The following is a 12,882-nucleotide window of genomic DNA, read 5'->3' as shown; positions in this document are numbered from 1 at the left end:
ACATAAGCAAAACCAGATACACTTACACATTTTTCTCTCTTTCTCTCACTTGCTCGCTCGCTCACTCACTCACTCACTCACTCACTCTGTCTCATATGTTAGGGACCAACCCTCGACATGTCACTCCCCTCAAAAACATCTCTCTCTCTCTCTCTCTCTCTCTAACAATGAATTAGTAGTTTTCTCTCAACTTATTTACATCACTAGATTAATCTTATGTGCTTATCTTTGATAATATTATCACAATGTGAATAGTTCAATTACGCATGCATATGAGATATCACACTATATATACATTCACATCTCTCCTCTCTTAATTACATATTGATGTGTTAGTACTTCAGTTATGCACACATAAGAAAACTATAGACACATCCACTTATACTTGCACATTGCTCTCTCTCTTCCTCATTTGATTAGGCTTACATATAGATTGAAGTTACACATTCGTTTACAATAGACCCTTGTAATCAATTGCTTCACAATCTTCGTAAAATATAACCTCTGTATCACTTCATTACTCGTAGCTGTTATTCCTTTCAATAATTCTTTATTTTAGATTCCAAACTTCAACAATCAAATATTTTAATATACTGATATATTTCACATTATACTGCATGAACTTACTACATTTTTTTTTTCTAAATCCACAAATGTATTTGCAAGTTAGTGAACTGCTATATTCAAATCAAATGAACATATTTATTGTAAACATTAAATATCAATCTAGCTCCATTGTAGGAGGGTGAAATGGGTGTTCTCTAACAAACTCTGAGACTCCCGCATCATGAAAACTTACTAGCTCACTCAAACATGGAAGCCTGTATTTCAAGAGGATGGTATTCAAGGGATTTTCCTCCGTCAAATAGGAAAGTATCTATTTGAAGAGGATGGTATCCATGGGATTTCTTGAAATGTAAATGGATATGTAAAGGAGTTAGGTGGGTTACATTGCATCTTCTTTATGCTATTATCCACAAATAGTATCATTGTAGGGCTAAAGTGTGGCCAATCAATATTATCAAAACATTTTAGAAATTGTGGCTTCACCCTGACTCCTTACCAAAGAATGAGTTATGAGAACAAATGCATAGCATGTATCACTTTCCTATGATTAGCCATATTCTCTTTTGAAGAAGACATAAAAGTGTGACATATTCTAAAGAATACATGTGGAATTACATACCAAGAATTTGGATCCTTATGTCTCTTGCACCTTTTTTTCTTCAAGTATTTTTGGTATAATGAATTCTCATTGGAGGAAAATTCACCTTTACATAGTCGAGATATGACATCCCCAATACACCTCCACTGTTGCTCAATCTGGTGATTCTTATATATGAGCTACTCCTCCTTCAAATACACCTAATCCCTATATTTCCTTGGCAAAGTTTGCAACATCCCCTTCACCAATTGCATACACATGAACCTACCATTCATAGTTGTATTACATATAGAGAACACATTGACAAGATACCATTGTAAATATACTTCTATAGAAGGATACCGAGTTATGCTTCTAGAGAAGTCTCCATGCTAGTTGCATGACTTGTGAGACTCAATATCATCATTTGGTTTGAAATTCTCTTTATCTCCTATGTGAACTAGAAGAACAAATCTTTGTCCACTTGAATGTTGTAGTAGCTTCCTCATTGAGAAAGAGATAGAGAAAGCAATTATGTGATTTTATTATCATCTCTCTAAGGAGACGTGAATTTTTTTGTCTGAACAAGGGGTGCTAGCAACCCTTTCTAAGAGAGAGAGAGAGAGAGAGAGAGAGAGAGAGAGAGAGAGAGAGAGAGAGAGAGAGAGAGAGAGAGAGAGAGAGAGAGAGAGAGAGAGAGAGAGAGAGAGAGAGAGAGAGAGAGAGCTTTGAATCACAACTCCCCTACATCATCTCTCTAAGAGGACATGATTTTTTTTGTCACTAGACAGGGGTTGCCGGCAACCCCTTCTCAGAGAAAAAAATTTAGAAGTTGCCTTCATCTCTGTAAGGGGACTTATGAAATCTCTTTTGGCTAGGAAGGTTGTTGATAGCTCCTTGTTTAGTGAATTTTTTTTTTAGAGAGGACTTGTGAAAAAAAAAATTACCGAGAAGGGGTTGCTGGTAACCCCCTGTTCGGCGAAAAAAAAATTCACAAGTCCCATCAAAGAAATGATGGAGAAGACTTGTGAAAAAAAAATCATTTCAAAAAGGGGTTGCAAGCAATCCTCTTCTTGTTGACAAGTTGCTAGCAACTCCCTTCTCGACCAAAAAAAAAGTCTAAGCAAGTCACATAATCTCTTTCTCTCTTTCTCTCTCTCTCTCACTCACATTCTCTCTCTCTCCCCTCTCATTCGTCTTTGTTTCTCTCTTCCCTCTCTTTATATTTCTATTTAGTAATTAACTAAAAAATGACTAGTACTTTAATTATTACCTAAGTAGTAAATTAAGTAGTGCATGTGTGCATGCACATCTCTCTCTCTCTCTCTCTTTAGAGTCATTAGGACTCAATAGAGTCGAGAGAGAAGAGTATATATATATATATATATATATATATATGAAAGGAGAGGAGAAGAAAGTTTTAAAATAAATTTTGATGAGAGAGAAGAGATACAAAATTATTACTAGCTAAGAAGATCAAATTATGTGTAAATTTATGATATGTTTTAATGTGAGATATAGTAAATTAAGACTTTTTGAATGAACTATATTGAAAAGTTTGGACCTTATGAACAAAAAACAATACTCTCTTTTGGAAAAAAAGTTTCTCCTAACATAGAAAACTAATAATTGACATAACGTACAATGGCTATTGTCTTTTGCATTGTGTATTTAGAAAAATAAAGACCTTATCAAAGATTTAAAAAAGTTTTATACTATTGAAATTATAATCAAAATGTGACTTTTTAGTTTGGGACTAAAAACTTTTAAATAGAGGAATTTGATCTAAGTTGGAGAGAGAGAGAGAGAGAGAGAGAGAGAGAGAGAGAGAGAGAGAGAGAGAGAGAGAGAGAGAGAGAGAGAGAGAGAGAGAGAGAGAGAGAGAGAGAGAGAGAGAGAGAGAGAGTGTGTGTGTGTGTGTGTGTGTATTGAAGATCCAAAGTAATTAATGTATAGGAAAGGCCCAAATGTAGTATTGTAAGAGAAAGTTAAAAGAAATTTTTGGAGCCACAGAGAGAGAGAGAGAGAGAGAGAGAGAGAGAGAGAGAGAGAGAGAGAGAGAGAGAGAGAGAGAGAGAGAGAGAGAGTGTGTGTGTGTGTGTGTGTGTGTTTTGATAAAGATCCAAAGCTATTAATATAGGAGAAGTTCAAAGATAGTATTGTGGTGTTCTAGGAGAGAGTTGCTAGAATTTTTTAAAGCCACATGAGAGAGAGAGAGAGAGAGAGAGAGAGAGAGAGAGAGAGAGAGAGAGAGAGAGAGAGAGAGAGAGAGAGAGAGAGAGAGAGAGAGAGAGAGAGAGAGAGTGTGTGTGTGTGTGTGTTTTGATAAAGATCCAAAGCTATTAATATAGGAGAAGTTCAAAGATAGTATTGTGGTGTTCTAGGAGAGAGTTGCTAGAATTTTTTAAAGCCACATGAGAGAGAGAGAGAGAGAGAGAGAGAGAGAGAGAGAGAGAGAGAGAGAGAGAGAGAGAGAGAGAGAGAGAGAGAGAGAGAGAGAGATTGTGTGTGTGTGTTTTGATAAAAATTCAAAGCTATTAATGTGTAAGAAAAGTCAAAAGATAATATTGTAGTGTTGAGAGAGAGAAAGAGAGAGAGAGAGAGTGTGTGTGTGTGTAGGTGTGTAAAGATCCAAGGCTATTAATGTAGGAGAGGGTCTAAGGTAGTATTATAGAAGAGAGTGCTAGAAAAATTTGAAGCCAAAGACGCCACTGGCGCCCCCTTCTTTGGCTTCAAAATTTCTAGCACTCTCTCCTGTAATACTACAATACTACTTTTGGGCCTCTCCTACATTAATTTGAAAAAGGTACCTCTCTATCCAAACTATTTTTCACATTTCTTTCTCTTCTCTCTTATCAATGATTTTTAAAAAGACACATCTTTCTTGTCTCTCATCAATAATTATATTTATCTCCTCTCTCTCTCTCTCATCCAAAGTTATTTTTATATCTCTCTCCTCCCTCTCTTCTCCATTGAGTCCAAGGTTCGTTCTAGCAATGATTCTATGATTGCATCCTTAGTGTTGGGCAACACATAGAAGATTATGAGCATGCTTTTAGACTCGATAGAAACTACAGCCTGGCACTTTCCCAAAAGTGTGTAGGGTTGGCCTCCATAAGGGCTGAGCTTAGCATTAGTGCACTGCAATTGCGGTTTGCTAATTTGGGTCCAATGGTCATGGGTTAAGACATTAAAATTAGCTCTCTCATTGGTCAACGCGTTGATGGTGCATGTGTGCTTAGCAGTGACCGTCATGCTTAGGTAAGCTGGTTCTACTAGTTCCTCATCCTCATCGTCCATCTCAGTGATAGTGGCTACTCGTATGTGGACAGGATGTGCTAGCATTGGGGGCTCATGTAATGGGTGCATGGGAGGAAAGTACTTCTTTATGCGACTGCCATTGAAAAAGCCTATGCCCTCACCTTCAAGGGTTTCAAGCTCTATGTTGCCAAATTAGCTAATGGTTCGAACCCTAAAGGGGTCTAGCCCTTGAAACTTCAGTTTTTGCTTATGTCCTTTGATTGAGTATAGCAGCACTAAGTCTCCCTGTTCGAAGTTGCGCTGCTTGACATGCTTGTCAAGCCAACGTTTGCGTCTTGCCTTCTCACATATTAGTGCATGGGTGGCTAGAAGTCGGGTTATTGATAAGCATTCGAACCCAATTAATCATTTCGTCCATGCCTCTTTCCCGTCCCATCTCTCTTGAAGGGTTATCTTGAGGCTATGTATAAAGAACTCTAAGGGTAGAATTGCCTCCATACCATAAGTTAACCTAAAGGGGGTCTGCTGTCCTATAGCCCTCTTGTAAGCCGTGCGATAGGGCCACAAAGCTACCATCAACTTGTTATCCCAAATCACTGCGCGAGACAGAGATGACTTTGGTTAGGATGTTTATTAAGATTTTATTTGTGGACTCAGCTTGATCATTTGCCTGAGGTCAACAAAGAAGGTAAAAGGTGTAGCTAAAAGATAATGTTGAAATTTCTTTACGCCAAACACCATGGCCAAGCCCTCTCTCTCAGTTGTTGAGTAATTTATTTCAGTATCAATGAGTTGTTTGCTAGCAAAGCTCACTAGGTAATCTAGGTTGTGTTCACTAGGTTGGCACAACATAGCTCCTACGGTGAATTTCAAAGCGTTGATGTGCACATTGAATGTGAGTGCCCAATCTGGGGCTCGTAGAATGGGTGTCATGGTTAAATCATTTTTTAGTTCCTCATATGCGTGTTGGCATTCCTCGGTCCATTCGAATATGATCAATAGCTTGTATAGAGGTCTAACAATCAATGCATAGTTTAACACGAACCGTTGGTAATACCCTGTATGCCCTAAGAAGCACTGAATGCCCTTGTAATTAGTTGGGGGTGGAAGGTCAAAAATGACCTTGACCTTTGAGAAATATGTGGCAATGCCATTTTTCGACACCACATGTCCTAGGATACATCCATGCTTCACCCAAAACTGGCACTTCAAGGGGTTCAACAAGAGACAGTATAGTCGACATCGTTCAAAGACTATGTCTAAGTGTTCTCTCCAAGTAGAGTGAACACACAAGTCATCCACGATGACCTCTAACTCCTTCCTCATCATGTCTTTGAATATTGTACACATCAGTCGTTCGAAGGTGGCTGGCGCATTAGTCAACCCAAAAGGCATGACTATGTATGTAAAGACTCCCCATTCAGTGGCAAATGTGGTCTTATGCCTATCATTAGGATGCACTTGCACCTAATTGTATCCGGAGAAACCATCCAAAAAACTGTAGGCCTCTTTGCTAGCCACTCTCTTGAGCATGCGCTTGGTATAGGGTAGTGGGTAATTATCTCTCTTCGTAGTTGCATTTACCTTCTTGTAATTGATGCACACTCTAATCTTTCCATTTTTCTTTAACACAATGACTATGGGGGAAACCCAATCCGTGTGTTTAACTTCGTAGATGAATCTTGCTCTCATTAGCTTTTCAATTTCTTCATGGACGGTGTGGGTGTGCTTTGGATTCATGGGATATGATCGTTGCTTGACCGGTGTTGCGTCAGGTGTCATGGGTATGTTGTGAGTCACCACACTTGAGTCTACCACTTTGAGCTCTTCTAGGGACCAAGCAAAGATGTCTATATACTCTTGCAAGAAAGAAAAAAGACTTGCTTCATCTTGCTTAGCCAAGTCATTTGCTACTATAAAGGTAGGTTGTGGGGTCTCTCCTTCCCTGGCTACTATAAAGGCAGGTTGTGGGGTCTCTCCTTCCCTGGCTAAATTGACCTCTTTAACCTTGTGTAGTTCTTGGTTGATAAGGCACATACCCTAACGCCCACCTCCAATGCAGGAACCCCAACGATAGGAATGAAAAGACCGGCAGCTACAAACTCTGAATCTCAACAAGGGCCCAAGCGACCAAGAACATGTACTACTACCACGAGGCTATAGCCCCCGCTGACCAGCGCGAGCATATCAGGGAGCTTTACGCTCAATTGGAAAGGGCAAAGGAGGAGAAGAGAGAAGCCATACCAAAGTTGGAAATGGAAAGGAAAATGTCAAATACTTTCCAACCAGAAAAGACTCGCCAAGTGGCCTTGCAACAAAAAGAAATCCATATGTTAAAAGCAGAGCTGAGGGTTAGGGAAGACGAAGAGGAACAATGGTGAAAAAGACTAGAAGAAGAGAACCAGGAACTAGTCGAAATGCAAAGGGAGTACAAACTCTTGGTTCTATAGTAGGCGGAGCTCGAAACACAGATGAGAAAACTCCAAGAGGGCATGGAAGAGCTCGCCACGCTGGAAATAGAGAGAGCACAGGAACAAGAGAGGAACAGGAAAAAGAGAGGGAAGAAGCATAGTGTGGAATGCAAAGACAAAGAGAGGAATAAGGAAGATTAGAAAAGGAGATTGGGCACCTGATAGAAGAAAAAGAGGAACTTGTGCAAATATGGAAAAGGCAGGAGCCGATGATAGTGGCCCTGTCACAAAGTGAGGGCTTGGAAGAGATGAAAAAGAAGGCAAGGGAATGGAAGGCCAAGAGCAAGAAGAAAGTGAAGGACCTAGCGATCCGCTTGGCTCTTGTAGAAGGAAGTAGAATACTAGTAGAAGCCAAGGCAGGTGCCGCTCAAGCTAGTCTCAAAGCCCAACAACATGTCATCCTTAGCGCAATCTTAAACATCACACTCTTTGAGAAGGAGGAGGCAGTTGAGGTGCTTAAAAGAAAACTGGAAATAGCCTGCAAGGCAATTAAACAAGGGTTGTGCTCCCAAGTCCAAGACACAAGTCTCAATCCGATTGGGCAAGATCAATGAGAGAATCTGTTGAGAGTAGGCTTGACAACATAGGAGGTTGACACATTGGAACTCCAAGAAGAACAACCATAGGAGGCAGGAGCAGGGTCAAGCCATGAAGGAGCACAACGAGATGTGGAGTGGATTCCACCACCTCCCTCACCACAACTAGAGCCCCCTCAAGAGTAAGATGCCACAATAGAAAGAATGGCAAAAGCAAAAAAGAAGAGGGCTAGAATGCTGGATCAAGCACGCAAAAGGGTGAAAGTGCAACTGCCTCCTGTAGTTCCAGAGCCTCCCATCCCACCAAAAAGGGATTGCTCACCAATGAACTGGAATATGGAGCTATTAGTTTCGAAGCAGTGGAAAAATCACCGCCGGTCCTTCGATTTCACCTTCCGATACCTAGTGGCCTTGAGCAAAGTATTATCCACTGAAGCAATAATGGAAGTAGTCGCCATGGGAAGAAGGCTTGGTGACTGATGGATTGCTGAAAGAGAGAAGAATCCAATGGATTGGGGGATAAAATCCCCAAATTACTGGGAAAACAAGGTTGAGGAGGTGCCTCACATGGTGAAAGGCTACGAATCCCAACCTAAGTGGAGAAGAAGAGTTTGGAATGGCAGTGTGGACGCATGGATATCGTATTGCAGTTCCCTGACCTTCAAACGAAATGACCCAACCTATCTACCATATCCTCAGAGGGTGGAAGTAGATTTTGACCCTGACATCATGGTCGATATGACTTCCTGAAGATCTACAACTTCAATGCCACAAAACCAGAGGAAGCACTCACCTTCTCATAACAAGATCTATGGGACTCCACGGCTCATTTCCTGATGGAATTCTGCTCTTTCCCAGACCCCGCCTTTGTAACAACATGTAATTATATTAGATTACTTAGGACTCTCCTCAGGCAACCCCCCGCACCAACAGAGTACCATATTCTACTGCTCTTTTTTGACATTAATGCAGGAATAGATGGATGCGCCATGACTTGGCTAATGCTGCGCGCTACTATACTCCTGTCATTTTGCATGGCCCTCCTTGAGGACATGAATGACAACCATTTTACCAGCTATAGCCATCCATTTTTGTCCACCACTCCTCTCCATGTTAGAAGAGGCCAAAAGGGTTACATGCTAAGTAGGCACTTCCTTAGTAAATCATTTAAGTCCTCTACCTCCCCATCTCACACTCAAGAGACTGAAGAATAAATCCTCTATCTTGTACTGCCCCACCAAAGTCAAGGCAAAAAAAGAGAGAGAGAGAAAAGAAAAAAATAGAGAAATGGAAATGGGAAGAGATAACATGCAAGACACTACAAGGTGCACGTCGATCACAGTCACTGTACCTAGGGGTTCTCAAGTTAGGTGTATTCGGTGGCCTCGCTCGACCAGCTCCGTGTCTAACCCCTTAGCCCTTTTTGATTCCCACTACACATGCTTAGGGCACATCAAGGGCAGGACATACCTAGGAAGGTAATTCTTGCCTACAGTTAGACCCGTCACCCTAAGCCCCCTGCACCTCACCTCCCTTATGCACAAACTGCGCCTTGAAGTGTGAGACACCACCGAGGGTCTAACACTCTAAGCCCCCTGCACCACACCTCCCTTATGCACAAACTAGGTCCTCAAGTGTGAGACACCACTGAGGGCTTAGACCCATCTCCCAGTTCCACAAGCATGTGCACTACGCACTGCATGGTAAGGCAGAGACGCCCCTAGGTAGTGGACCTTCTTTTCTTTCCAAGTACAAACAAAGGCCTTACCATCGACTTCAGTGGCCCCATCATCCATGCAATACGCCCCCAGCCCCACCACCTATGAGAGGGGCCATGTTATGCAACAATGTTCCCATGAAGGCAAACCAAGGTAGAGGCAGATCGAGGCAACCCCAGTCAAAAAGTGAATGAAAAAGCTCATTTGGAACATCGTAGGAGAAGGCACCTACGGAGGGCCAGACGACGGACCTATCCAACTTTATCTTCAATTTCAAAGATGGATCCGCACATTTTCCTCTCTCCACATAGGGATCTGAGTCCAACTTTATCTTCAATTTCAAAGATGGATCCGCACATCCGCCTCTCTCCATGCAGGGATCCATCCAACTTTATCTTCAATTTCAAAGGACCCCTCAACAATAGTAAAAGAAAAGGACATGCCCCAACTACATCTCCAATTTCAAGGGCTGGTCTATCCAACACCATCCCCTGCAAGGGCTTGTATACAAACTCAAAAAAGCCATTTGGCTACATCTTCAATTTCAAGGGCCGGTCCACCCAAAACCATCCCTTGCAAGGGCTTGTATACAAACTCAAAAAAGCCATTTGTCTACACCCATCACCTCACTCCACATCAGTGCCATGGGACTGGCACTCATCTAGGAGGGGGGTAATGTTAACCCTCAGAACAAGGTGAAAAATCAGGAAAATCTAAAGCAAAAGACAAGGCCAATGCAAAAGTGAAACAGAAGACGAAGGTATGCCAAGAAAAATATGGAAACACAAGAAGCTAAGAAAAGTTCTAAATCAAGGAGAAAGGTGCATAAGAAAAAGCACAAGTCAATACTTTTGTAAAAGAGTGCAAGGCACATCATGATTTATTTTAAGAGTGTTGGGCTCTCACCCGTGCAAATTGTAAGGGTAGATGGGCGGTAGGAAGGAAGCTAGGAAGATAGGAGGACAATGGGAAAAAGGGCCTAGGCCACGGCCGCCCATGTAAAAAAGGGGATAAGGGGATGACCACCCAAAAGGGATTGAGGGTTTTGTATATAAAGTTCAAAAAGTGAATAAAAGCTTATTCTTTGGTGTGTGGCAAAGTGGACTCTTCTTCTTCTCTTCTTCTCTTCTTCTCTTCTTCTCTTCTCTTGCTTGCTTGCTTATGAGTGCTTGAGGGAGGGAGTGTGAGTGAGTGAGGGAGTGAGTGTGTGAGAGATCTCAAAAGTGAAGCCCTCCACCATCTCCTCTCTTCTTCTTCTCTTATCTTCTCTTGTCTCACGTGTGGCTATGGAGGATGGAGCTTGGAGGAAGAGGCTTAAGGATGCTTGAGCTTGCATTAGGAATCGTGGAGCTATCGGAGTGCTTGAAAGAGGAAGCAACTCAATCGGGCATCAAGGTAAGCTCACTACACTCGTAGAGAGGGATGACATGTTGATGTGAGAGGTAGCCATTAGTGCTCGCTTGAAACACTTGAAAAATAAGTAGTCTGTGGGTCTTGGTGGTTGAGCTTGATCTCTCAATGCCTCTATAGTCACCACCTCCCTCAAGGTACTCTACTTTGGCATCACAATCCTCTCGAGACAGTACCTGCTTATGCTACTCAAAGCATCAATTTTATCACCATTCAAGATAAGTTGATAGCCCCTCAAGACAAACATGCCATCTCCTTGAGACAATTTCCCCACCATCTCACTCGAGACAAAATTTGACTTGATGCAGTTCATGCTATAGCCCCCTCAAGACAAACATGCCATCTCCTTGAGACAATTTCCCCACCATCTCACTCGAGACAAAATTTGACTTGAGGCAATTCACGCTATAGCACCCTCAAGGCAATCAACACAAGCCATGCACACCTATTCGATTCAAACATCATCCCTACCACTCAAGGTAGTCCCACCATCTCCCAGTGGACTCAAGACAATTTCCACTCCTATTTACCTTGAGGTGATATTGCCAACCCTACCTTAGACATCCCCACCATATTTTCCTTGTGTTGAAGGCAATAGCCTTGTAGTTTACTCAAGGCAAGATCCACCTCTAACCTCCCATGCAAAGCACTTGCCATAGCGCCTCCATTCTCAAAAATCTAACCACCACCCTCTCAAGAGTTTGCCATCAAACCCTAGGCCCAATGGGAGAGCTGTCATCTTCATCATTCCACAAGTCAATTGCCTCTCTCTATTCCATATATAGGCAATCATATTGTCCACCACTCATAGGAATGTGCTTTAAGTTGCTCGGCTAAAAACCTGTCAAGATTGTGGGAGAGAAGGAAGGAGTCTCACTTGTAGCTTTCTTGCTTGCACAATGGGGGAATACACACAGAGGTGGAGGCTGAAAACAGTTTTCCTCTTCTTAGTTGTGTAAGCCAAAAGACCTCTCATACAAAGAAATAGAAGAACCCTATATATGGGTCTCAAACCAAACTCAACTAACTAAGGTGGCACACTAACTGAGCCACGAACTAGAGTAGATAAGGATAGCTATCATGTAGCTATTATTCATGGGCGGTGTACCAACCGCGTCTACAACTGACAAGTCGGTGACATAAATGCACAACGGTCACCCTGGCATATCATGAGTGGAGCTCGATATCTCAACACTCCCCCTCGAGCTCAATCCCAATTCCTGCACACCAAGCAGGTCTCTGAACTTGCGCAGCTTCTCTGCGCCCAATGCCTTCGTGAATATGTCAGCTACCTGATCCTCTGTGCTGACATAAACTAGATCAATAAGACCTAGTAAAACCCTCTCTCGCACATAGTGATAATGCACCTCAATGTGCTTTGTTCTAGCATGATAGACTGGGTTATTTGCCAAGTGTATACTACTCATGTTGTCACAATAAATGACAACTGGCCCATCTGTAGACTGATGCATATCATAAAGTAGCTTATGCAACCAAGCTACCTCACATGCAGCCATTGCTGCACCCCTGTACTCAGCCTCTGTGCTCGACAAGGCAACTGTAGGCTGTTTCTTGCTGCTCCAAGTGACTGCAGCACTCCCAAAAGAGAACACATATCCATTGGTAGATCGTCTATCAGAAATACTACCAGCCCAATCAGCATCAGTGTATCCATGCAACTATATTTGAACCCCAGTCTCATAAAATAGTCCATACTGCAATGTGGACTTCACATACCTGAGTATGCGTCTAGCCGCATGCAAATGTGGTTTCCTTGGAGCCTACATAAACTGACTTACCAATCCAACAGCATAGCTCAAATCTGGCCTGGTAATAGTCATATAAATCAAACTTCCTACTATGCGTCTGTACATAGTAGGGTCTTCTAGAAGCTCACCTGCATCTGTGCTCAGCTTCACATTCTGCTCCAAAGGAACTGAAATAGGCTTACAGCCTGTCATCCCATATTTGGACAGCATGTCCAATCCATACTGCCTCTGCAAGAGCTGTATCCCACTTGGTGATCTAATCACCTCAATGCCCAAGAAATAACGCAGCTCTCCCAAATCCTTCATCTCAAACTTCTGCTTCAATAGCATTTTCACATGAAGGATATCTTCATCACTGTCACTTGTCATAATCAAATCATCAACATAAATGACAAGTAGCATAATACATTTCTCTGTTTTTCTCACATAAAGTGAGAAATCTGCCTTGGAAATCTGAAAGCCAATAGTGACAAGATACTGTCCTATCTTGTTAGACCATGCTCTAGGTGCTTGCTTCAAGCCATACAAGGCTTTCTTCAACCTGCAAACAAACTCAGGATGAACAACATGCAC

Source organism: Lygodium microphyllum, chromosome 30 (genome assembly GCF_053477565.2).
Source record: "Lygodium microphyllum isolate KBCC chromosome 30, Lygodium_microphyllum_v1.1.10, whole genome shotgun sequence".
Classification (NCBI taxonomy): domain Eukaryota; kingdom Viridiplantae; phylum Streptophyta; class Polypodiopsida; order Schizaeales; family Lygodiaceae; genus Lygodium; species Lygodium microphyllum.
Note: the sequence above shows the minus strand (reverse complement) of the source record.